The following is a 26507-nucleotide window of genomic DNA, read 5'->3' on the forward strand; positions in this document are numbered from 1 at the left end:
CCCGAATGCAACAAATATCTATCTCCATTTATAAAGAACCGTACTAATCTATCTCCTGAGTGCTTGCTTGCCTGCTTGCTGAGGGGTCAAAATAAAAATATCACTTTCTCCGTTGCTAAATACATATACGCAGCCCAGTCTAAAAGAACTCAATTACCCTCTTGAATATCCTATAAACATTTTACTCTGACCTACTTACATTTTAATTTTAATTCTGTTATTTTTTATCCATATAATGTGTAACAAATTATTTTATTTATGTATCAAGTATTAGGCATACCAATGCACTTTTTATGCCCATGAAACACATTATCTGTTCTGTACGTGTGTAATTTTTATGCCCATGAAACACATTATCTGTTCTGTACGTGTGTAATTTTATGAACTGATACACCTATGCTTTTTACGGGTCATAGACCGCAATAAATAGATTGATTGATTGAATAAACCGTTACAAAGGTGGCTGAAGGTTCCACCACAACCATCATCTTAATTGGATTTCTTACCTGCCCTTCATCCTAAGGTCCCTAGGTGGATTACAACTAGAGATGAGGGAGAAATTTGATTCAGTTCACATTTCAAGATGAGTCTATCAAATTCACACTTTCCAAAACAATATGAGAACCGAAACACAACCATCTTTAGAAATTTGTACAAATTTGAATTTTGCAATGCAGTTCGCCAACCAACCAATGTTTACAAAAATGCATATGTTAGGGGAAAGTGTGCATAAAATGAACTTATAAGTGAAAGTAACATGCAAAAACACATTATATGATGAGAATATGCTTGCAAAAATGTGCACATTAGTCAAAACTGCCTACAAAATGTATTTATTTGGAGAAATTCACACAAAAATGCTGGAGATTTTTAAAAAGAAAAATTCACAAATTGCTGCAGAAATATGGAGAACTGAATTTAAGACTGGAAAAATGAGAGAGAGATCCAAAATTGACATATCTTTCCATCCCTACTTACAACAATATAAAACACAATATTAAAATCAGTTACAACAATTTAAAATCAGAAGAATAAATTGAGACCTAAAAATGTACAGGTGTGCCCTCAGCATATGATTATATATATACACCTCTGTGGGGAGGCACTTCCATAATTTAGCAGCTGCCACAGAGAATGTCCTCTCCCAGGCTGTTGTGCCCTGAGTGTCCAAAGGTGCTGAAACTACTAAGAAGGCCCCCTCTGTCAGGAACACCCATGAGATCTGTAAAAAAGCAAGCAGTCTTTCCGATATTTAGGGCCCAAGTCATGATTCCGAGCCCTTTCCTAGGAGTTGGAATAGGGGTGGGGGAGAAATGTGCTTTGGTTCCCATTTAAAGGTGAAACTACCAAACTGATGAGGAAATGTAGAAAAGAGAACTTAAGACTGGAAAAAGGAGAAGCAGATTCAGCCATCCCTCGACCTGAACAATGTGGACCATAGCTCAGTGGTAGGACATCTGCTTTGCATGCAGGTGGTCCCATGTTCAATCCCCAGCATCTCTAGATAGAGTTGGGGGAAAACTAGACAGTGTAAATAAATTGAGCTAGATGGTCTGACTCAGTATAAGGCAGCTTCCTATGTTCCTATGTGTATGGGAACCTGCTAAGCGACAGAGCATTTAGTGGACATCCTTTCAGCCCAGCCCACAAGAAAGAGCCAGGGATCATAAAGAGAGAGTCTCACTGCACTGAACAGCCAGTTAGAGTGTCAGGCTGGGACCAGGAAGACCAGGATTCAAATCCCTGCTTGGCCATGAAGCTCATTGGGTGACCTTGGCCGAGTCACTGTCTTGCAGCCTAACATACCTCACAGGGTTATTATGAGGATAAAAATGGGAGGGGGAGAACCATGCTTGTTTGGAGCTCCTTGGAGGAAAGGTGGGATATAAATGTAATAATAAATCAATAAAAATAAATCTGCTACAATGCTTTGAAAACACTGTAACAGAAGGAAAAAGGGGGGACTTGGCCACTTTTTAAAAATAATGTTTTAACTCTTTTTTAAAGATGTTTTTAAAGCTTTTTTTAAAAAAAAATGTTTTAACATTGTTTTGTTTTAATGTATTTTAAGGTCTGTTTTTATGATGTTTTAAAGTGTTTTTATTGCTTCTGTTTGCAGCCCTGGGATCCTGCTGGGAGGAAGGGCAGGATATAAATCAAATAATAATTAAATAATAAATAAAATAGTCAGGCAAGTCAATCCGTAACCATCACCACACCAAAAAAAAAAAATATCTATGAAATTTGCTTCCTGCTCCCAAGCAGCAGAAAACCAACACACACACCCTTTTGCAGGGGGCAAAGGTTTTCTGGAAACTTGGGAGATATTTCATCCCATATTTAGTCCTGATTACTGGGTGATTCCACAGTTACTGGTTTCTCACTCATCACAGATTGCTGTCTATGGCCTATCCCTAATACATCCCAACTTGAAATTAAAGCAAAACATATAATTTAATGTTCCCAGTGCAGATTTCAAATGTATATCAAACACTTCTCTGCCTTCCTGTTCAATTTGTCTTTTTTTGGTCTGATTTCTTTCATTTTGCTTAGTACTTTACATTTAGCACAAGCCCAAATGACGTATGTTAAACAAATCTGAAGTTACATGACAACACAAATTTTCAACAGCAACATTTCATGGAAATGGGACATGGTCTGAGTTGATAAAATATCAGTCTAAAATGCCATTACCTCATGGTTTCTTTCTGCTAAAACAAATGTAGGGCTGGAAGATACTCATTTTATATTTCTGAAACTGCAGTCCAAAACAAAACAGAATAAAATCTAGCTCCTCCTGATCTAGTTAGTTACAGAATTAAGTCATTTCACTATACATGCGCTTCAACTGAAAGTTTCCCCAGTTGCTATCCTAATGAGGAGTGAAGGATTTAATCAGTACTGCACTCATTAAAACAAGGATTACTGCAAAATTTACTAACATAATCTGTCATTCCCAGAAAGCTTAGCTTAGACCACCACCAACACTTTTAATTATGTTTTAGATTGATCATGTTTAGAGCCATAAATTTACTCAGCTCAAATAATTCACCGTACCATCTTCTAGACATTTCTTCTGCATATGATCAGGTTTCTTTAAAATATAGGTTGACTAACAAATGCATTTTAGGTACAACAGCATGTAGCCCATCTTCCATTTCCCAGAGACCATGCAGATTTTCAAGTTCTTTCAGTAAATGCTTTTGAAAATTTGAAAGACATACAGGTTCTTGTAATTGTTGAATATAGTGCAAAAGTAGTTGGTTAAACTATGAAATCAAAAGTTTTCCATTCCTAACAAGGCTGGACATTTGGGGAATTGAAAAATATTTGAAAAGGTCCAAGTTTGACTGGAGTGGTGGAGGAAACAAACTCCTCCAATTCAGAATTCCTAAGCCAAACACAAACTTCCTTTGAAGCTTGAGCCCAACTCAGAATGGGCTTGACACGAAGTTCCTATCTAATTCCACTTGTTCACCTGGCAGCAGAAGTAGTTGGGGAAGGCTGATATCTAGGACTCCAATGCAGAGCTTGGAAAAGTTACTTTTTAAAACTACAATTCCCATCAGCCCCAGCCAGCATGGCCACTGGATTGGGCTGATGGGAGTTGTAGTTCAAAAAAGTAACTTTTCCAAGCTCTGCTCCAATGTGCCCAAAAAGCTGCTGTGGCAGTGTTCCAGGACCCAGGAAATGTAGTTGTCCAGAGCTCTTGAACCCTTAGGAAGGATTCAGGGTCACCAGGAAACTACATTTCCAAGGTGTCTTCGGCAATGGAATGCTGCTATGGCAGCACACTCAGGCAAAATGAAAACCTTACCAGGAGTCCTCCTTGTCATGAGTCAGCTGCTGCCAACATCAGGTAAGTCCTCAGGAAAGAGATAGTAAGGAGGTGCTCAGGCCCTATCATATGTCCTACATTAACAGCACAACAGGGATTGAACATAGGAACATATTAAATAGTCATGTAACTAAACAATATTCAGTTACACCAAGGAAGAGTTTTCAGATCTCCAGTGTTTCACTTGAAGAGGTTCTTCTCTGTGTAAATCTAAACACATTAGTGAATTTTGGCAGTGACATTAGATAGCAGGAATTATGGGAGATGAGATCCAGCGAAATAAACACACATAATAAATGAACAAATAATGAAGAATTTGAAGCAAATACTGAAGATTGGGCTAACCCTATTGAACGTGAATAACCATATAGCAGAACAGAATTTGCATGCTCTGGAAATTCCTATGAAGTATTATTCATCTCTGAGAAGGAACAAGATAGCAAAGTTAGGTCATTTTAAACTCTGGAGTTAATGATCTTACTGGAAGGAGGGCTCTTTAGATCATGATGTTTAAAGTCCTGCCCTGCTGTGTTTGGCACTCTCCTGATCATTCAGCTGAAATGGAGACCTAGACAGTGGTGGCTGGTGGCTCCATGTCAGTGGGGCAGTGAAATCTGCTCCGCTTCGGTGCCTTGGACAACTTGAAAGTTTGGACTAAAACCCAGAGAAGATTCCTCTGCCGCCAGCCGAAACTGGCACTGAACTTCTACCCCATAGTCCTGCCCTACCACTGAATTGAAGATTGGATGTCCTAAGCTTCTTAGATCTTATTCTTCATAAACATGCATTTTTTTCTAACAGGTGTTTTTTTCACATATTCTGGAGTTGCTTTAACAGTATAATCGGGTTACTGGTTAATAGATCTTCACAAAGTCTGAAATACTCAGTTTCATCCTAGAATATTTGAACTGTGAAATAATTAGTATAATTTTCCCTTGTTATTCAACTCTCCCCACTGTTCTCACATATCACCTCCCAATAACAACTCTTGCTATAGTAATATCCACACATAATTGAAGATTCTCAAAGGTGTGTTATTAAAAAGGCAAAGCAGGTATGACTTTCTAGCATCCGGTTTTGTATTCGTTTATTATAACTGTTATTATTATTTGTTTATTAATTTATATCCTGCTCTTTCTCCTAGAAGGAACCCAGGGTGGGATGTTGCCCTATCATGAGTAGCAAAAGCTGTTTCAGTTTACAAAAAATCTGTTATATGGCAATTTTTTCCTTGTCAGTACTGTCACCAAAAACTCACCTGTCTAAAACTGCAATGGTTTAATGTCTTTTCAATGGTACTAATTATATAGTGTGTTTTCATAAATTATGGAGCCTCTATAAAAGGTTTTGTCAAAAGGTTTTGTCTGTGTCACAGACAGTAACATCTGACATGTCAGGGTTTGCATATAGCTATGTGCACTCATGGTCCTATTGGTGTACTTCTTTCTGATCACAAAGGTAGTGGGCCACAGACATTAATCCACACATATCCGCCATGTGAAGAGGCTTGATGGTTGAATGGATGTATAAACAAGCCAACACTTCACCTTCTATCAATTGTTACAAAGGGCTCATACTATTTACCACAAATTGCCATTTCTTGGCTCCCACTCAAGATCACAGCAAGGGTTATTTAAAGTGCCCAGTTTCATGTAAGAACTCCACTCAATAGATTCCATTGTGGGTATAAATGTATACAAGAGACGATCTTGGTTACAATATGTCCAGTTCCTCTTAATGCAAGCAAGCATTATTTGTTATGAGCGTGCACGAGAGTAAGAAGAGTATATACAGGAAGGAAGAAACACAGCTTGTTTACTCCTGTCTACATGTTCCTATTGTCACTACTTTCTGATGACACCCCGACCTCCCAATTTTGTTAGAACGACTCCTGAAACAACTATGTGTGAAACAGACTCTCCTAGTTGAAAAGCAGTAATCATCTACTGGGATGAAAGGATAGCAAAATTACTACATGGGTATTGACAAACTAATTAATAAATTCATAATTTATGTACACACACCATATAATTAGTATCAGTGAAAAGACATTAAGCCATTACATTTTTAGATGGGGAAGCATTTTGCATTGTGAGCAATTATAATTACAATAATTTGTATGAGGAGAATATGTAGTTTGATAGTTTAAATCTATACCAAAAAATTTACTAAAGCAACAGGGTCACTCATTCCCTCACCTAAATGCCTTCTCTAATAGCAGTAAAACATATTACTTCATTTTTATGGATTAAAACATCTTAGGGGAAAGCAGGAAAAAACTACAAAATATTTGGCCCTTGAGTTAGAGCCTAGTACATAAAGTAAACTCAAAGCTGAAATGTTGCATTTTGTCCAACACAGTTCCACCAAATTTCAATGCATTAGAAAATGTGGATAATTCCTTTAGTTGATTTTTGCATTATGCATTATTCATTCTCACTTTTCTCTTTGCAGCTTTTGATAAATGAAGAGTGTACGTTTCTGAATAATTTAGGCTCCCCTGTAAGGGTCTGGAATAACAAATTTGTACTCAAATTAACCTGATCCTCTGTGCCCTTTAGAAGTGAACCCCCCAATAGGAAAGGCCTATGTATTTTTTAATACTTTTCAGAAGGGCATTCAGTGTTGAAATGGGGAAGCAGGGAGGTTCACAGGTCCTCAATGAAATCCACAAACTCCATCACCTGGCTCCCGGCAGTTTATGTAAAAACTGAGTTAGGTTCAGTAGTGTACAAGCAGTGTACCTCCAGATGACATACAAACAGGACAGGTTACCACGGGGCTCTGCAAAATAGATGACAAAAGCACTGGGGTGATTTTCATTCTTTTTATCTCTGGAAATTCCAGAGAGGGTTTGACTTAGGGAAGAGGGGACTCAACCAATTGGAATAAACCAGCCCTTTTTGGGATACCTGAATTTCATCACTGTACACAAAAGGGAATTAACTATTAACACTTGACACTAATCCACTGAAATAGTACAAGAGGTGTGAATGGGAACAATCTCCTCTGCGTTCCTATCAGATGGGATTAGTAAAGGGGAAACACAACACCATTTTGGGTAATCTTGCTCAACCCTCTGTAAAGGTCTAGCGAGCTCCTGGGCAAAGATAGGATTTCTTAAAAAGGAGAACAAGAGCATTGGAGTTGGATCTTCCATCACAGCACCAAATTGGTATAGCATGCCCTTCTACTGAGATAACAGAAAAATAAATTATGGCTCATTCACTTCTTACTAAGTCTTTCATAAGAACATAAGACCCTTGCTGGATCAGGCCAGTGGCCCAACTAGTCCAGCATCCTGTTCTTACAGTGACCAACCAGATGCCTATGGGAAGCCCCCAAGCAGGACATGAGTGCAACAGCACTCTCCCCTCCTGCGGTTTCCAGCAACTGGTATTCAGAAGCATACTGCCTCCGTCTGTCATATGAACAGCATCCGTGTTTCATGGAGCCTGTCCTTCCACCTGAGAAGCAAGTTTATTTATCCTTTCACCTGAACATGCCTCGAAAGAACTCCATACCAGAAAAATAACATGCTACAGTATCTCTCTGCTTCAAAGCTACCTGCTCAGTGGATGGGACAGCACAACAAGGGAGCGCAGCAAAATAGGGACTGAGACAGCAGAGGGAAGAGGATTACAGGGTTGCCAATATTTTCCTCATTGAAAGAACATTAAAAATGTCATTCCCACTGAAAACCAGGAAGTTTTATAGTGAAAATCAGCTGTTTCTGTATTATATTTAGTAAAAGCCAGCAATTAGCATAAATGAGTGTTCATAAGTATGACTCTCTTTATATATTTTTTAAAAATGGTTGAAGAGTAGGAAAGGCAACTATTTGGAATTTCTTCACAAAATCGTATCCCCCCACCAGGTCATTCCCAATAGAATTTCAAATGGTAATGTTCACGTAGAATTGTTTTGTTTGCCAGGCATCTGTGGATGGATAATAGCTATTGTACTTGGCTATAATTATGAAACCATAACACTTTAAGAATGGTAATCAATATCACAGCTGGGTTTTGCAACTATCCACTTCTGAAACCAAGACAGCAATAAAAATGCAACTTCATGATAATACCACTGCAGGAGCATAACAACGTTAATAAAAGGTAATAAATCACTAATCACAGCTAGATCTTCCTCTGGAATTTTAAAAATGGTTAATATTTAAATTCAGGAGTTTATAATAAAGCACCTTAAAATGCCACACAAATCCTCATTATGTTGGGCTGGTTCTCTTGCTAGTTTATGGCAAATTCTATCCTGTTCCAATGTGTTGAACCCTATGATGCTTAAACATTTGCATATACTCAGCAACACTAAAACATAAGTAGAGCCCTGCTGGATCAGAACAAAGGCCTGCGCAGACAGTATCTTGTTTGTCACAGTAACTAAACCTGAGGTCTCTTGAGAAGTTGACAGGCTGGACATGAAAGCAACAGCCCTTGTCCACTGCTCCAACTGGTATTCAGGCATATATTGACTCTTTTCGTGGAGGTAGCATATATAATCACCATGACTAATGGTGATTGATAGCCCTATCTAGCATGGGATTTATTCCATCTTCACTGATTTTGTTTCTTTTTCTTGCTAAGGACTTGAAGACACCATCTAGCCAGTTACTGTGTGCTAAACTCTCCCACTGAAATCTATATGCCCTGAATGCAATTAACTTTGGCTATCTTGCACCCCAAAGCACAAGTAAAACTTCACCCATCCATTTAAAGGAAGTCCTCTTTAATTCAACAAAACTATTAGTCTTTTTTAATATATATAACCTGAAGATAGAACTGGTGATTTATGGATTTTGAAATGTCAATTATTGTTGTTGATGTTATGTGCCTTCAAGTCAATTAAGAGTTATGGTGACCCTATGAATCAGCAACTTCCAACAGCATCTCTTATAAACCACCCTATTCAGATCTTGTAAGTTCAGGTCTGTTAGTATCATCATCATGGTTTCATGAGCAGACTACCATAATTGCTAAGGCCCTGCAATGATATAGTCACAAGAGGGATGGATTTGCCTCTCGTTGACATTAAGGAAACATGCTACTAATAAAGTCCGAGAGTCTTTATTGGGATTTTGGCATGGCAGCATTTCTCTGAGTGAGTGCTTGTAGGTCAAATCATTCTCAAGACAGCCAGTGTGGTATAGTGGTTAGAGCATTGGGCGAGGATCTGGGAAACCAGGGTTCACATTCCCACACATCCATGAAGCTTGCTGGATGACCTTGGGCCAGTCAGTCTCTCAGTCTAATTTACCTCACAGAGTTGTTGTGAGGATAAAATGGAGGGCGGAGAGCCATGTGCACCACCTAGAGATGGGATCCATTGGCCAGTGCCAGTTTGAAAGCATTCTGTCATCCTAACAGGCTGGTATCAATTTCAGTTTGTCTGCAAGCCCCTGCATTTACTAATTCAGGTTTTTTTTCCCTGCCTCGGAAAAAATATTGATGTTAATATCAATATTTCTAAAGGGTATATTGATATTTTTAAGGAAATGTTGTTAAACTGAAGGAAATATCAATAAAATACGGATATTAATATTGATATTTTAGACACAGATTTTTTTTAAAAAAAAGTTTCTGAAAATAGCCACAGAAAATCACTACATAAAAATCTGATCTGCAACAATAGTAAGTAAATTAATAGAAAATTCAGTACCAAATTTAAATTGGGCAGAATTGTAGCACATCCCTAATGCCATCTTGAGCTCTTTGGAGGAAAAGTTGGATATAAATGTGATAATTAAAAAATGCCATAATAATACGGACTAACCTAGAAGCCTTACTTACACAGAAGTGCATGGCCTTTGGCTACCGCAAAAGGGGTTTACCAGCACCCAGAAATGCTCATGGGATTCTGGACCTTGAGGTCAGATAGTTAGACAGTCACAAAGAAATTTGCTTGGTGGAATTGAGAGGTCAGTATACCTCTCAATACCAGTTGCTGGCAATCATAAGTGGGGAGAATGCTGTTACGCTCAGGTCTCATTTGCAGGCTTCCCATAGGCATCTGGTTGGATGCTGGACTAGATAGGCCATTGGCCTGATCCAGCAGACACGTCTTATGTTCTCAGGGGCTGCCAATAGTCTAAAGCTAACCTAGTTCATCAAAGCTCTAAACCAATAGCATTTCCACAGCTATAAATCCAAATATTATCATTTATTAACACATGCCCTACTTTCCCCGTTTAACCAAAGTGGCTTAATCCAAAACAATAAAAGGTACCCACTGAAACAATATCAATTAAAAAAAACCCAGTAAAATATGCTGAGGGCTATTCTAATAAAAAGTTGTACTATGTGTATACTTTGAAAGAAACCCACTACAATAAATTAATGTTTTGTCTGGCAAACTGTTTTTTAAAGACTCTGTATAAAATGGAGACCCCCAGGCAATTAACACATCCATTTCTATGAGCTGGATAAATTAAACAGCTGGCATCCTCCACAGATTATTTCCCTTTCACTCTTGCCACTACTTATGTTTCATTTATACCAAACACTAAGAAAGAAGAAAGCAAAACAGAGAAAAGAAAAGAATTCCTATGATAGCTAGCAACTCAGTAAAATAAATATTAGCCTAACCAAATTTCTCTGAGAGAAATTTATGAAAGGGAGCAGTAAGAATATTTATAGGCAGGGCAGGCCTCAGAGAAAGGAATAGGTTTATTATGCATATGACTGACAGGGCGTGAATGGTGTGTTTATAAAGAGAGAAACAGGGTGTATTATTCTGACTATCAACTACATAAACTAATTTATATCTCAGGGCACACACCTTTGCCTTGCTGGTGACCATTTCTGCTTGTTGCAAAAATACCTTGGAAATGTCACCATCCACTCCAGTCAACATGAGGGATGAACTAGGAAGACTTTCACACATTTGCACCACCCTCCAGCCTCAAAAACTAAAGGAGCACATTTGTGCAAGTGTGTGCACAAGCATGGCCTCTACATGCCAGATGTTCTCATTAAAATAAATAAAATGCCTCCACTTGCTGAGTTTGCAAGAGCACCATCACCAGAGTGGAAACATTTATGTGGAGGCCATGTATAATTCACGAACAACAGAATGAACTACTTTGGGACCCGCCAAAATGCAATAATATTCTCTTTTTGTAATTGGAGGGAACAATAAACACTGTGTGTTCTCAGTAGCTAATGGAATGTCACACTATAATTCTGTCGCTGGAATTCTGGGTGGTCTCAGACTCTCTTAACTCCACCTGCCACACAGTTATACACAAAGCTTGAATATGATGTAACAGTAGGCTCAGCATTTCCTCAACATCTTTCAGTGCCAACATGACCGTGCTTCCTAGTTCAGCTTCTCTAAGGATTCCTTTGAGACCTGCAGCCTTTTGCGTTCCATCATCATTAAGCAGATCTTCAGACTTGTCTGTGGCATAAAACTCATTCCAGACTGTTGCAGGATTGGCCTATTTCTCATGTTCATTTTCAGTGCCACACAGTTAACACAGTGTAGACCTCTTCAAGTACTATCATCTGAAAGTGGGACACAGACAGAGCAGGTTAATCACATGATCCTCTGGCCCATTCCCTTGTTCATAATGAAGTTCTGTAGCAGAGACCCTTGTGTATCCATGGAGGCTCCCTGCACAAGAGGGAATCCTGATCAGCCAGAGTTCTCACTTGAACAGGAGCCTCTATGGATACACAAGGCTCTCCACTGCAGAAGTAAACATACAAAGGATCTAGATGAGTTGCACAGCTCTAGGGGGGTTGGACTAAATATGCACCTCCATAACCGCATCTATCTGTGCTCCCTCTTCAGGAGATAATGTCTGGAATGCCTAAAGAGGGCTTATGGCTTTTTTCCAAGGTCACATTCACACCATACATTTATTCCACTATATTTCCACTCTAAATAGTGATGGCTTCCCTGAAATAATCTGGGATGAGTAGTTTGTGAAGAGTGCTGAGAATTGTTGAGTCCCCTTTTCCCCCTCAGATTAAATAGAGAATTAGTCTCCTTTGGAGAATGGTGTGGAGGATGGGTGATGTGCCAGATGACTGGAAGAGGGCTAATGTTGTCCCTATCTTCAAAAAGGGCAAAAAGGAGGAACCTCGGAACTATACACCAGTCAGCCTGACATTGATCCCTGGGAAAATTCTGGAGCAGATTATAAATGGTCAGTCTGTAAGCACCTTGAAAACAATGCAGTGATTACTAGAAGACAACATAGATTTATCAAGAATAAATCCTGCCAGACTAATCTTATCTTTTTTTGATCAGTTTTTGATCGGGTAGGGTAACTTTCCTGGTAGACTGTGGGAATGCTGTGGACATAATATATCTTGACTTCAACAAAATTTTTGACAAAGTGCCCCATGATATTCTGATTAGGAAGCTAGCTAAATGTGGGCTGTATGGAACAACTATTAGGTGGATCCATAGTTGGCTAAAGAATCCTACTCAAAGAGTGCTTATCAATGGTTCCTTCTCAAACTGGGGGAGGTAACAAGGGGGTACCACAGGGCTTGGTCCTGGGCCCAGTGCTCTTCAACACTGATTAATGACTTGGGTGAGGAGGTGCAGGGGACTCTTATCAAATTTGCAGATGATACAAAATTGGGATGGATAGCTAATACCCTGGAGGACAGAAACAAAATTCAAAGATATCAATTCTTGATAGGCTGGAGCATTGGACTGAAAACAACAGAATGAAATTTAACAGGGATAAGTGCAAAATTCTATACCGGAAAAAGAAACCAAGTGCACAGTTATAAGATGGGGGATACTTGGCTCAGCAATGCTACATGCGAGAAGGAACTTGGAACTGTTGTTGATCACAAGCTGACTATGAGACAACAGTGTGATGTGGTTGCAGAAGAGGCAAATGCTATTTTAGGCTGTGTTGACAGAAGTATATGGTAGTTTCCAAATCACATGGAGTACTAGTTCCCCTTTATTCAGCATTGGTTAGGGCTCATCTTGAGTACTGCATCCAGTTCTGCATTCTGCACTTTAAGAAGGATGCAGACAAACTGGAACGGGTTCAGAGGAGGGCAACAAGGATGATCAGGGGACTGGAAACAAAGCCATATGAGAAGAGATTGAAAGAACTGGGCATACTTAGTCTTGAGAAGACTGAGGGGAGATATGATAGCACTCTTCAAGTACTTAAATGGTTGTCACCCAGATGAGAGCCAGGGTTTCTTCTTGGTCATCCCAGGGTGCAGGACATGGAATAATGGGTTCAAGTTACAGGAAGCCAGATTTCGATTGAACATCAGGAAAAACTTCCTAACTGTTAAGAGCAGTGTGACACTGGAATCGATTACCTAAGGAGGTGGTGGGCTCTCCAACATTGGAGGCATTCAAGATACAGTTGGACAGCCACCTGTCGAGTATATTTTAATTTGGATTCCTGCATTGAGCAGGGGGTTGGACTCGATGGCCTTATAGGCCCCTTCCAACTCTATGATTCTATGACTCTGTGAAACCCATCAGAAACTCTGGAGAGCTGCTGTTAGTCAGCGTAGACAATACAAAGCTAGATGGACTAATTATACAGCCACAAGAGTGGCTGTATACTACAGTCAGTAGGGATTTTTCGCGTTCTATGATATGTCTATGTATAAGGAAGTTTTCTGTCAAATACTTTCCTTTTTTCTAAGAATGTAAAACCTCCTTGCCTGCATAGTATCATTTTTAAAATTGCTAGATTGCTGCTAAATCTTCCGGACGTGCATGAAAAATAATGAAATCACTGGTGGAGTAACTTCCTTTCCAGAATCTGGACATGTCATGAAATCCCAAATCCCTGGCTTCCTTAAATCCAGCAAGAGTTCTGATATTCTGACAGATACTTCTGTCCCCTGGACCAGTCCGTTTTCCCTGCTCCTTTCTCCTGCTGTTGTATCTTTAAACATAAAATCGAAAAGAAATGTACAAAGGTCAAACACAAAGAGACAGAGGGAAAGACAGAGAGTGGGCTGTTCCAAGGTGCGTTCAAAGCACTGAATTGCCCCCGAAAGAATGAAACTGGTGAAAGTTTACTCATGAGAGCTTCTCCCTGTGCATACTGACTCATAGCTTTCACCCTTTGTGGTGAAAAGTACATTTTAATGTTTTCTACTCCTTCCCAAGCCCTGCAGGGGTAAAGGAGTTTGAGGGGTTTTACTGTTCCTTGTGTACTTGGAGCCTAAATTGGTTAACTAGGTTTGTCAGGGTTTACATCTGTGACAACTGTCAGAAAGCTGTGGGGTTGCACCAGGGTAATGGTGGCATGGCTGCACATTTAGAAGCATTAGTATTGGAAGATGATGCTGTAAGCACAGCATGACTTACGCATCCCAGGGGAGGCATGCTAATCTGACAGATGGGAATTCCCCCCCTTTTTTTCTTGATACTGAGAATATTTGCTAGAAATTACTGAAATTTATTCATAATACTTTACATTTCACCGTTAAGTGCACTTGTTAAGAAATGGACAAATGCTGTATTCCTTAAAATAGATCATGGGTGTCTGAGCAACAAGATCCACAAAGCATCAGATAGTGATCTGAGCCAGATTTATTTATTTATTAAATTTCTATCCCACCTTTCCTCCCACATGGATACCATTTATTATACCAATTAAATACCATTTATTAGGAAGTCCTACATAGTTGCCACTTGTCTCAAACTGGTGGGATATTTCCTTGATGAACTCGCAACAGCCACATCACTGACATTTTTGCTGTTGCTCTTCAGTGTTATTTTTAAGAACAAGAGGATGACCAAATGTAAGGAAGGAGTGCCTCCCCCAATTTTAATGGCTGTGCAGAAGGGGGGAATTGCAGCAGACACTGCTTTTCTCAGCCCTGCATGAAAAGCTCCATCTAGTAACATTTCTTCTTTCATTCAACTGTTGGGAGCACAAGAACCCCATCCTTTACATATAATCCCAGAGAGTGGCCTGGATATGTATGAAGGCACCACCTTGCTGAAGGTAAGCAGGTCCAGATCTTGCCAGTACTTGGATGAATGACTGTCTGGGAACCACATGTCTGCAACCTTGGGTTCCATGATGGAAAAAAGGAGGGATTTGAATGCAGAAAACAAATAGAATAGTCATCACAGAGAGGAAAGCAAGAAGGTGTGCTTTGTTGTTATTGGTGTTGTTGTTAAAAAATAAAATAGAATTCTAAAATTGAAAGTCTCGAAAGCTGGGCTGGGCCTGAACTAAGGGGATGCATTTGTACAAGGAATGGGGGAGAAATTTGATTCAATTTGCATTTAAAGCCAAATTTATCAAATGTGCACTTTCTGAAACACTATGAAAATTGAAACACAGCCATCTTTTGAGATTCACACTTATTCAAATTTTGCAATGCAGTTCTCCAACCAAGCAATGTTTACAAAAGTGCATATATTAGGGGAAATTGCTTTCAAAAAAAGTGTACATCAGTCAACACTTATATATATATATAATATATATATATATATAAGTGGTGGTGCCGCCACTAGGTATTGCCCAGTTGGTGTTAACCCATGCATGACAGGGACTTTTCAGTGGTGGTTCCCCATTTTTGGAATGTTCTCCCTGGTGAGGTGCATTTGTCTCCCTCATCATTAACATTCAGAAAGGAATAAAAAACATGCTTGTATGCACCGGTATTTGATAGCTGAAAGAGATTAGAAACTATTAGCTGTCACAGTTCTTAATATTGTTTTTAGATGCTCTTAATGTTTTTGGATGTTTTAGATAGTTTTTTTTAAAAAAATATTGTTTTACTGCTCCATTTTTTCTCTCCCTGGGCTCCATTGGGAGCAAAAAGTTAAAAACATAAGAAATCATTATCATCAGTGGGTCACTGCTGCTTACCGGGGGGGAACTGGGCAAGGCAACAGGGAGGTCAGTGCAACACAAATGTACCAGCTGGAGCACCAGAGTGACTACACTGGTGCAGCCGCACAGTGCCAATCCCCATGCCATCTCACCCCTTTCTCATCCATTTCCTTCCCAGTAATCAAGAGGGACCCACCTGCCATAGTGACACCACCCCTCCTGGTGAGCTGCTTCTGAAGCAAGATGAGCAAACTGATGGTGTGCACGGAAAAGTTATAATCAGGCAGCTAGATAGCTGGCCTATGTGACCAAACTGAACAGACTCTAGATCTCTGGAGATTCAGATATTATATGTGAGGAAGAGGATTCGAATGAGATGCCTAGGGTTATCTCCAGCGCTAGTCCTACACAGAACAGACCCATTGAAATTAATGCATCTAACTAAGCTAGTCATGGTCATTAATTTAAATGGGTCTACTCTGAGAGGGATTAGTACTGGATACAACACCTAGATGTTATTTGACTCAAGTTACAGAATTAACCACTGGTACACTCCAGGTGCTGCTTCTGACTACAGTTTCTTGCCAGGATGAACTGCCAGGATGCCTGTTTTCCTGGATCTGGGATATAAGACTCACCTGGCCCACAGCCCATTGCTCATCCTAAAGCCATCACAGCCTTCCATCAGAATTTCACCTCTGAAAATTCTTCAATTAGAACAATTCCATGTCAGTTCCTGGGAAATTAGACAGTGGATTGTTCCTGGTGTAATTTAGTTTTTTTAAACCTCATGCTAAGGGCTCTCACAATATCTACTTTACCCACAAAAGTACCACTTCGGCACATTCTGCCATGTTCAGAGTAGCACATTAGATAAAGCAGGTGTCGGGAGAATGGGAGAATTCACTTAGGAGCGTAACACCTCAGGATATACTATCATAAGAACTGAAGAATTGGCACTGCACTCAAAGGATCAAGCAATGCTTAGAAGATAACTCATCTCTCTCATAATCCTTTTTTGTCCCTCGCTAAGGCCTCCCTATAGGCTGTGGAAATAAACAAGCTTTCCACAGGCCACAGTTTAGGACAGTTATTAGAAAGAATGTTCTGAGCATAGAATTTACACACCATCCTACACCAGTGTGGCATTACTAATGTACATAACTTTTTATTTAGTTGCAAAGAACCTGAACATTCAAAATGATTTGCACGGAAAAAGAAGGGAAGAAAAAGAAGAAATTAAGTAATAATTTTACTTTTAAGTGTGTGTTCCAGAAGGTAAATAACTTCTGAAGTGCAATAAATGGTACAAATTGAGGGATATATTTTAAAAGCATCAGCAATTTTCCTTCTGTAACCTTCAGCTGAAAGCGCATTATTACTATTTTATTAAATGGACTAAATGAAAAATAAATTGAAAGACTTTTTGATGGAGGTTTAAATACAGTGAATATCACAGTTAGATGTGTAGATTTTAATGACAGGTTGCTAAATTATATTGCTTTGGCGGTGTACAATATGCAGAATAATTCATGGAATAAATAAATAAACAGCATGGTGGGACATCCATTTTTATTTCTTACAAGGCCAGATGGGATACCAGGGATCTAGTTTGTATTTTTGTCATGCAACTCCATTAGCCAAAAATTAGCACCATTTACATCCAAGAAGCTAGCATGTAATGGCTCCCTTGTTTTAAAGGAGGGTGGGGGAATGCAGTGATTACTGTGAGTGCCATTTTGCCATATGCTTCTATACAAACACACATTTCAGAGTGTGGGAAGCCATCGATGCCTGCAATTGCCAGTACAGCATCTTCCCCTAACAAGTCAGTCTTGGATGTTTAAATGCAGAGTGCAACTAAACAAAATGCCAAGAGGTAGAGTTGACAAAGAATTTGATCTAAAGCAAGTTTTCAAGGAATGTGGACGTGTGTGCCAGTAGAAATACTAGGGATGGGAGATAAATTCGATCCAGTATACTTTTACCTAGTGTACTGAATTCTAGGGAGGTGGTGGGCTCTCCAACACTGGAGGTGTTCAAGAGGAGCTGGACAGCCACCTGCGGATATGTTTTAATTTGGATTCCTGCATTGAGTAGGAAGTTGGACTCAGTGGCTTCATAGGCCACTTCTAACTCTACGGTTCTATGATTCTATGACTTAAAGCTGAATCGATGAAATTGGCACTTTCTAAAACAATACGAGCAACGAAACAGTGATTTTTCAATATTCACATTTATCCCAATTTTGCAGTGCAGTTCTCCAACCAAGGTTTACAAAAATGCATATATTAGGGGAAAGTGCGCATAAAAATGAAGATATTAGTGACGACTGCATACAAAAATGCATTATATTAGGAGAAATTGCTTGAAAAAATGGGTACATCAGTCAAAACTGCATACAAAAATGTGTTTGCTAGGAGAAATTCACACTAAAATGCTGAAGAATTTTCATGAGATTTTTGGGGGGGGGGAAATTAGCCACACATTACTGCAGAAAGATGGAGAACTGGATAAGATTTATGGGAAGGGCCAGGGCTCAGTAGTACAGCATCTGCTTTGCATGCAGCAGGTCCAAAGTTCAGCCTTTGGCATCTTCAGGTAGCACTAGGAGAGATCCTGTCTAATCCTGATGAAGTGGATAAGGTGCTTGCAACAATGTGGCCAGCAACATGTCCTCTCAATCCTTGGTCTTCTTCACTTATTAAAGCTTGCCAAGGGAGTATGACCGAGTGGATCCAGGATGTGGTCAATACATCTTTGCAAGAAGGAGGGAGTGGTCCTCGCTGTCCTGAAAGAGGCAGTAATCTGACTGCTCCTGAAAAAGCCCACCCTGGACTCTCTGGTTTGTGACAACCGCCCAGTCACAAATACTCCATTTTTAGGAAAGGTGAAAGTGGCAAATGTAACGCCAATCTTCAAAAAGGGACCCAGAGGGGATCCCGGAAATTACAGGCCAGTTAGCTTAACTTCTGTCCCTGGAAAACTGGTAGAAAGTATTATTAAAGCTAGATTAACTAAGCACATAGAAGAACAAGCCTTGCTGAAGCAGAGCCAGCATGGCTTCTGCAAGGGAAAGTCCTGTCTCAGTAACCTATTAGAATTCTTTGAGAGTGTCAAGAAGCATATAGATAGAGGTGATCCAGTGGACATAGTGTACTTAGACTTTCAAAAAGCGTTTGACAAGGTACCTCACCAAAGACTTCTGAGGAAGCTTAGCAGTCATGGAATAAGAGGAGAGGTCCTCTTGTGGATAAGGAATTGGTTAAGAAGCAGAAAGCAGAGAGTAGGAATAAACGGACAGTTCTCCCAATGGAGGGCTGTAGAAAGTGGAGTCCCTCAAGGATCGGTATTGGGACCTGTACTTTTCAACTTGTTCATTAATGACCTAGAATTAGGAGTGAGCAGTGAAGTGGCCAAGTTTGCTGACGACACTAAATTGTTCAGGGTTGTTAAAACAAAAAGGGATTGCGAAGAGCTCCAAAAAGACCTCTCCAAACTGAGTGAATGGGCGGAAAAATGGCAAATGCAATTCAATATAAACAAGTGTAAAATTATGCATATTGGAGCAAACAATCTTAATTTCACATATACGCTCATGGGGTCTGAACTGGTGGTGACCGACCAGGAGAGAGACCTCGGGGTTGTAGTGGACAGCACGATGAAAATGTCGACCCAGTGTGCGGCAGCTGTGAAAAAGGCAAATTCCATGCTAGCGATAATTAGGAAAGGTATTGAAAATAAAACAGCCGATATCATAATGCCGTTGTATAAATCTATGGTGCGGCCGCATTTGGAATACTGTGTACAGTTCTGGTCGCCTCATCTCAAAAAGGATAATATAGAGTTGGAAAAGGTTCAGAAGAGGTCAACCAGAATGATCAAGGGGATGGAGCGACTCCCTTACGAGGAAAGGTTGCTGCATTTGGGGCTTTTTAGTTTAGAGAAAAGGCGGGTCAGAGGAGACATGATAGAAGTGTATAAAATTATGCATGGCATTGAGAAAGTGGATAGAGAAAAGTTCTTCTCCCTCTCTCATAATACTAGAACTCGTGGACATTCAAAGAAGCTGAATGTTGGAAGATTCAGGACAGACAAAAGGAAGTACTTCTTTACTCAGTGCATAGTTAAACTATGGAATTTGCTCCCACAAGATGCAGTAATGGCCACCAGCTTGGATGGCTTTAAAAGAAGATTAGACAAATTCATGGAGGACAGGGCTATCAATGGCTACTAGCTGTGATGGCTGTGCTCTGCCACCCTAGTCAGAGGCAGCATGCTTCTGAAAACCAGTTGCTGGAAGCCTCAGGAGGGGAGAGTGTTCTTGCACTCGGGTCCTGCTTGCGGGCTTCCCCCAGGCACCTGGTTGGCCACTGTGAGAACAGGATGCTGGACTAGATGGGCCACTGGCCTGATCCAGCAGGCTCTTCTTATGTTCTTATGTTCTTATGTGATTGAGAGGGTTGGGCACAGCAATTGGAGATACTCTTAGATGAAAGAGATTATCTTGACCCATTCCAGTCTAGGTTCAGGTTTGGTTATGGGACTGAATTGGCCTTGGTTGCCCTGATGGATGACCTTTATCGGGAGAAGAAAATACATGCGCCTCTGTTTTTAATTTGTTGTTGTTGTTGGTATTGCATTACTGGCTGCTACACTGGGAACACTTGGGCTGAAGAATGGGCCTCCTGCAGATACCATCTTATCAGGAGGTCCGTTCCACACAACATAAGAAGCCATTAGTGTTATAGCACTGACCCTTTGGAATTCCCTCGTCTTCAATATTAGACAGTCACCATCTCTCTTATCTTTTTAGTGCCTACTGAAAACCTTCCTCTTTCAACAAGCCTTTTAGGTAGAGATCTATCCCAATCTGTGTCTGTATTTGAATTGCTTTTTAAGATGCTTTAAAGCTGTTTTTTTAAAGTTGTTTTTAATATGTTTTGTTTTAATGTGTTTTGAAAGATGTTTTGCTTTAATATGTATTAGAGTCTTTGTTTTTAATGTGTTTTAGTGTGCTTTTAGTGTTTGCCACCCTGTGCACCTTCTGGGAAGAAGGGTGTGATATAAATTTTAATAAATTAATAAATGAACAAAACACTGGAGATCCCCTACCAGTCCATGTATGGGATGTTGAACTAGATGGACTAACAGTGTAACGGTACAAGGCAGCTCCCTATGTTCCTATTGCACACAACATGACTGATGGACAGCTTTTCAGTTAAAGCCTCCTTAGGTGGCCCATAGCATATGAGTCTGTTCTAATTTGCCTAATGGCTTCTTCCATTAAATATACAAGTGATTTTTGTTGCAAAGAGAACGCTACATTTACTTTCCCCTGGTAGCTACAGCCAACTTGTTCCTATAATGTAATTGACAAGCCCCAATAATGTCTTTTACATCCTAGCAACAAAAAACACCACTGCTGTTTGTAGGGTAGGCTGCCATGGTTACATGGAAACATGGACAGGAATCAAGCAAGATCTCTGATTCTGTTATTGTACTGGCCCATACTGAAAGCTTTGATCAAGCAGTGCTTACAAGGTAAAGAACTTGGTTGGGCATTCATCATGAGTCCAAATGGATGGGTCCAGTTCTATTCTGTTGGGATCAAATGTATATTGGACTGCCTACAAAAATGTGTTTATTAGGAGAAATTCACACTAAAATGCTGGAGAATTTATATGAGCTTTTTTTTTAAAAAAAAATCACATATCACCGCAGAAATGTGGAGAACTGAATTAAAGATTAGAAACATGAGAATCTGAGAGAACCAAAGTTGACAGATTGTTCCATCCCTACTTCAGGTGTTCTTCCTCACACACAATTACCATCATATATGGGTTCTGCTGGGCCTGAATACCAGCAGCATAATACCTGTGAGAACTTTCCTCTGATTTAATTTTGTCTTGGAAACAGATACCAGCTGTGACCTGGAAGTACCTCTAGGCTGTGCAGACCTGTAGACCTGCCACAACTCATCTGTGCAACGTGAGATTTCAGAGAGAGAGAGAGAGAGAATATTGGCCAGAGCCCTACTGCACTCCTCTCCTTTTTCTCCTACTAAAGAACGATGCTCCATATATGAACTGGTGCTTGCTATTACTTACAACTCATAATTTCCACATGTAAAGCAGGAAGATATATATCATGCTGGGTTTCAGCCAAAACAAACATACCAAACTCTATGAAGTGAAACAATTGTATTAACATTTGTCATGAAATAAATGTTATTATGAGTAGAATAAATTATTCCTTTTTCAATAGGGTGAGCAGGTATCCTTTTTTACCCTTCACAATCTGTTATTACAAGTTATGTCCACTGTGGTGTCAATTTTCTGTGCATGTCTGGTGTTATACGGGGTGTGCTATCTTAAGCCTTGCTGGATTTCAAGACATGAAAGAAACCGCTGAGAAGCACAAGCTTTACTAGTGACATGAAGAGGTCAGAGAGGTGATCTGAGGCAGTATTTATTTATTTAAAAAGTAGTTGTTTAATAGTACAAATCTATACATGCCTACTCTGAAGTATTGTATCGCAACCTAAGTCTTTTTCTCCTCTCTCTTCTGCAAAGAGCAGAAACAACAGGAGAACACTGACGGGGAAACTGGACAGTCGGGAGGCCATCTTCTCTTCAACAGCCATCTTGGCCTTAGCCACCTACTTTTTGAAGGTTACCCCCTTCTGTAAAGAGCAAAAGGTTATCTCTGCCTCTGCAGCAAAGAAAAGATCACTGACAGGTCAACCAAAAATAGCAGCTGGGGGGAGTGGAACAGTCTGCGGTTAAGCTAAAAGGGAGGGTACCATCAGGGTTCTGAAATTCCCCAGACGATTGCTGCTATGTGCAAGATAGGAGGTTATCAGGAAGTGACTGAGAGAAAAGTATTCTTATCTGTTTTCTTCGAAACTTATGCTAAAAGATATCTGTACAAAATTTCCCCTTGTCTGTCACGTGATGCTAGCTTGCAACCAATGTATTCAATTATACGTATTCTGTCTTGAGGGCAGAGAGCTCCATTTTTTTGTTCTTTGTCTTGCAGTGATCTCTCCTTGGCTATGAAAATGGAAATGGACTGCCTACAAGTCGATTCCGACTTATGACGACCCTATGAATAGGGTTTTCATGGTACGCAGTATTCAGAGGTGGTTTCCCATTGCCTTCCTCTGAGGCTGAGAGGCAGTGACTGGCCCAAGGTCACCTAGTGAGCTTCGTGGCTGAATGGGGATTCGAACTCTGGTCTCCCAGGTTGTAGTCCAACACCTTAACCACTACACCACACTGGCTCTCTCCTTGGCTAAGCTAATAAACTCATCACAACTATTTTTGAAATTGTGGTTTCCTTTTTCCACCACAACACATAGAAGCCCCCTTTGCCAGAACAAACCATTGCCACAAGCCATCACCCAGTGGGGTAAAAGAAGTGAAGTGTATCATGTGATCAGTCCGCAAAGGCAGGCAGGTGAACTGCTCACACCTTGCTCGTTGTTTATCTTGCACTATTGGATGCCAGGTATGTGGATACTTTTTTTTATAAAAAGAAACTTGGCTCTCTTTTCTTAATTTCCTTGAAGTTGAAGGGCTCATAGTAGGCTCAAAAGATTCAAATCAATCTTAATTTGTAGAAATGTTAATAAGATTAACACCTGTCTCTGGCAATTGATTGACGTACAGTAATACCTCAGTTAACAAAGTAGATCCGATCCTGGACATCACTTCTTTAACAGAACTTTGGTATCAGAGGTAGAAATAACATGGAAAGAACAGGGATAGGTTCCTACACCAACTCATAGATAGTGGAGGCAGCTTCAACAGGGGCTTTCAATGGTGCCTACCTGGCACCCACCCACTCCAACTCCTTCCCTCTCCCTTTCTCTGAATCCTACTGGGTCCTTCCCTCCCCAGTCCTAGGAGAAAGCAAGAGATCACTTGTCATTTTCACCCCAGCAAAGTAAAGGCACAGGCTTGTCAGGTTATGGATAGCAAAGCAAATACACAGGCTTGATTTTAGCAAAGCAAAGCTGGCCACTTTCACCTTTAAAAAAGCCTTCATTAAAAAAGTAGCTTGGTTCCTGGAGGATTTGTTAACTGAGGTATTACTGTATTTGAACTTTCCTTACTACTTACTGCTTTGGATGTGTGTGCTTTTGTTAAATTGCTGTATTACTGAACATTCTTAAATAAATGGAAAAAAAACAAAAAAAAACCCTGAGCATTTTGACGGAAGCTAAAATATTTTAGGATTCCTTTACAACTGATTAATATTGTGATTTTTTTTAGCTACCTGTTTCTTTGTCATTGCTATTATTTATTGTTGATGGAGTTTTACACTGTTTGGGGCTATTTTAAATTTTTAAATGCAAGTTACGTTAGGAACTTTCTTGGAAAATGGAAAAAGTGGGGTAAAAGTACTTGGAAATAATAAAAGAACATATAGGAGCCAGTATGGTGTAGTGGTTAGAGGTTCAAACTAGGAACTGGCAGACCAAATTTCAAAACCCCACTTGGCCATGAAGCTCACTGGATGACCTTCAGTCATCAACAATGCATTCATATTCTCAGCCTAGTTTTTTTGCAGCTTGGAGGAGATAAATATGTAATATGGAATGTTACTTAGTCCAGCACTATTAAGTCAGGGATTTAGTGACACATAGAAGGAATCGGTCCAAAGGATCTCCAGAATGGAAGAGCTCTTTTCACTCATGGAAGCAAATGGGATCCAGCAGAAGTTCACACTGATGGAAGGGGTAGGTGATTTTCACTGATCTCTCCTTTTCACCCATTGATTCGCTGTTCCAGGTGGTCCTCCTACTCCCCAGAGCAATTTTTCAGTGGAGATGCATTTTGGAGAGAGGAACTGATTAAAAATCACCCCGTTCCTCCATTGGGAACATTCTGTGAGCAGAGTTCCACTCATAGGAACTCTGGATCCAATCCACAGGCAGGCCAAGGTACTGAATCCTAAATATAACATGGCAGCAGTTCCCAGTGTGACTTGTTTGCCTGGGAATGGCTGAGGATTTTTTAAAAAAAGGTTTAACTTAGTTGATAGGAAAAGGATCCGCAGGCAGGATGATCTTGAATCAATAAACTATAAAACTCATATACGTTCAGATAAAAAAACAAAATCCCAAGCAGTAAGAGACAAAACATAATCCATATAATTCAATCGCATGCATCATGTAAAGACAACTATATATATTTTTACTAGCTGCTGGGAGAAAGGGCAGGATATAAATCAAATAATAAATAAATAAATAAAATATTTGTCATTATGATGGACATTGTGTGTGTTGAAGAAGGTTCTTGTATAGCAGGGTTCCTTAGGAAGGTACAGTGCATGTCTTTGACAAGTGTACTTTGTTCATAGAACAATGGTAGTTGGAGCTGGGAATCTGTGGCCCTCCAGATGTTGTTGGAGTCCAACTCCCATCATTCAAAAACAGCATGGCCCATGTTCACGGATAATGGGAGTTGTAGTCCAAGAACATCCAGAGGGGCACAGGTCTGCCACTCACCCCCTGCCACAGAGTGTGGCATTAACATATGATGAAATCCTTACAGCCAGTGGTGGCTGCTGTCCATTGGGACTGATAAAGCAGGATAGCCAATGGCAGGTGGAGCCAAAGTCAATTACAGGCAGAGTAAAGAGCCAATGGCACGTGGAGCCAACAAATTCCTCCTTGCTGTGTTCTACAAGGGCAATAATGAAACTAAAGAGGAAGCTGGCAGGCAGTGTCTGGGCTGGTTGTACACAAGAAAACAGGCAGGTAGGGGCTGGCTAAGGACAGACGTGAGGCTGGAGGGGCAGTGCCCCAATTTCCCCTAATGGGCCAGCCTCTACTGCTTGTGACTACTTTTCACATATACCAATTACTTACGTCCAGCTTACCAAAATTGGTATCTAAACTGCTCAACACATCTGTGCAAATGTTGAAGCTGTTGCCAAGGTCAACTGTGCAGAAAATCAAGTGTATACATATATCTTGCACCTACAGACCTCAGGATCATAGCCTGGCAGCATCTAGATCTGCATTTCCCCTTTGCACCCCTTCCCCAATAAACAGGTCCAAGTCTGCTAAGATTAACAAAGCCCAAGGGAAAACAAAAACACCCCCCCCCAAACAAAATCAATTCTGCTGACCAACAAACAAAATAAGGCTTTGTGGAGTTTCAGCTCTTAGGTGGGTGCAGGAAAGCAGGAATTATTGAAAACTAAGCTGGATATGGCATTTAGCTGAGTTACAAACCATTAGAGAAAAACCATGAAAGTGAACTTTCGACAGATGAATCATTTCTGCGCAGTAAATTTAACTTCCACAAAGTTACACTTTTCTAATTAAAAGCCCAGAGGAAAGAATCAATTTATATTCCTGGCCTCTGCTGTCAGCTGTGTCTTGTGCTCTTTTTTTTTATATGATCACTATCCCCATTCATGTAAGTAGCTTCATTATTTTGTCAGTTTTATTTTTTTACTTTCTTTTAAAAGAGTGGAGACAAATGTCCTTTCACATGCAACTAACTGAGAGGCCATTAACAGATCAAAATAAACTTGCTGTGAAATAGAGGGTAAAGAGTGTGTAAATTTGTAACAATTCAAATTAAGTATTGCTGCAGTCTGTGAAAAAGAATTAGTGTAATGCATTGTGTATTTCCCTAAAGCCAGTCAATGATAGAGCTACAGTGAGCATTTTGAAGGCAAAATTAAACACTCCCAAAAGATTACTTTTGAAGTGGTCAAGGATATCCAAATTTTCCTCTTGCTTTTTAAACCAGTGATCACAGGGCGATAATATTTTTTGGAAAGAAAGGGGAGGATTGGCCCAGCCTTAGTCATTTACCCTAGTGTAGAAGTAGC

At 40.0% G+C, this 26507-nt stretch overlaps 1 protein-coding gene across 1 annotated transcript in view; it reads right to left on the reverse strand.

Moving 5' to 3' along the window:
- GRID2 (glutamate ionotropic receptor delta type subunit 2) overlaps positions 1-26507 on the reverse strand; it is an 887701-nt gene that overhangs the window by 780604 nt on the left and 80590 nt on the right. The window lies entirely within an intron of this gene.

The sequence above is a fragment of the Rhineura floridana genome, chromosome 9 (genome assembly GCF_030035675.1).
Source record: "Rhineura floridana isolate rRhiFlo1 chromosome 9, rRhiFlo1.hap2, whole genome shotgun sequence".
NCBI classification, from domain to species: Eukaryota; Metazoa; Chordata; class Lepidosauria; order Squamata; family Rhineuridae; genus Rhineura; species Rhineura floridana.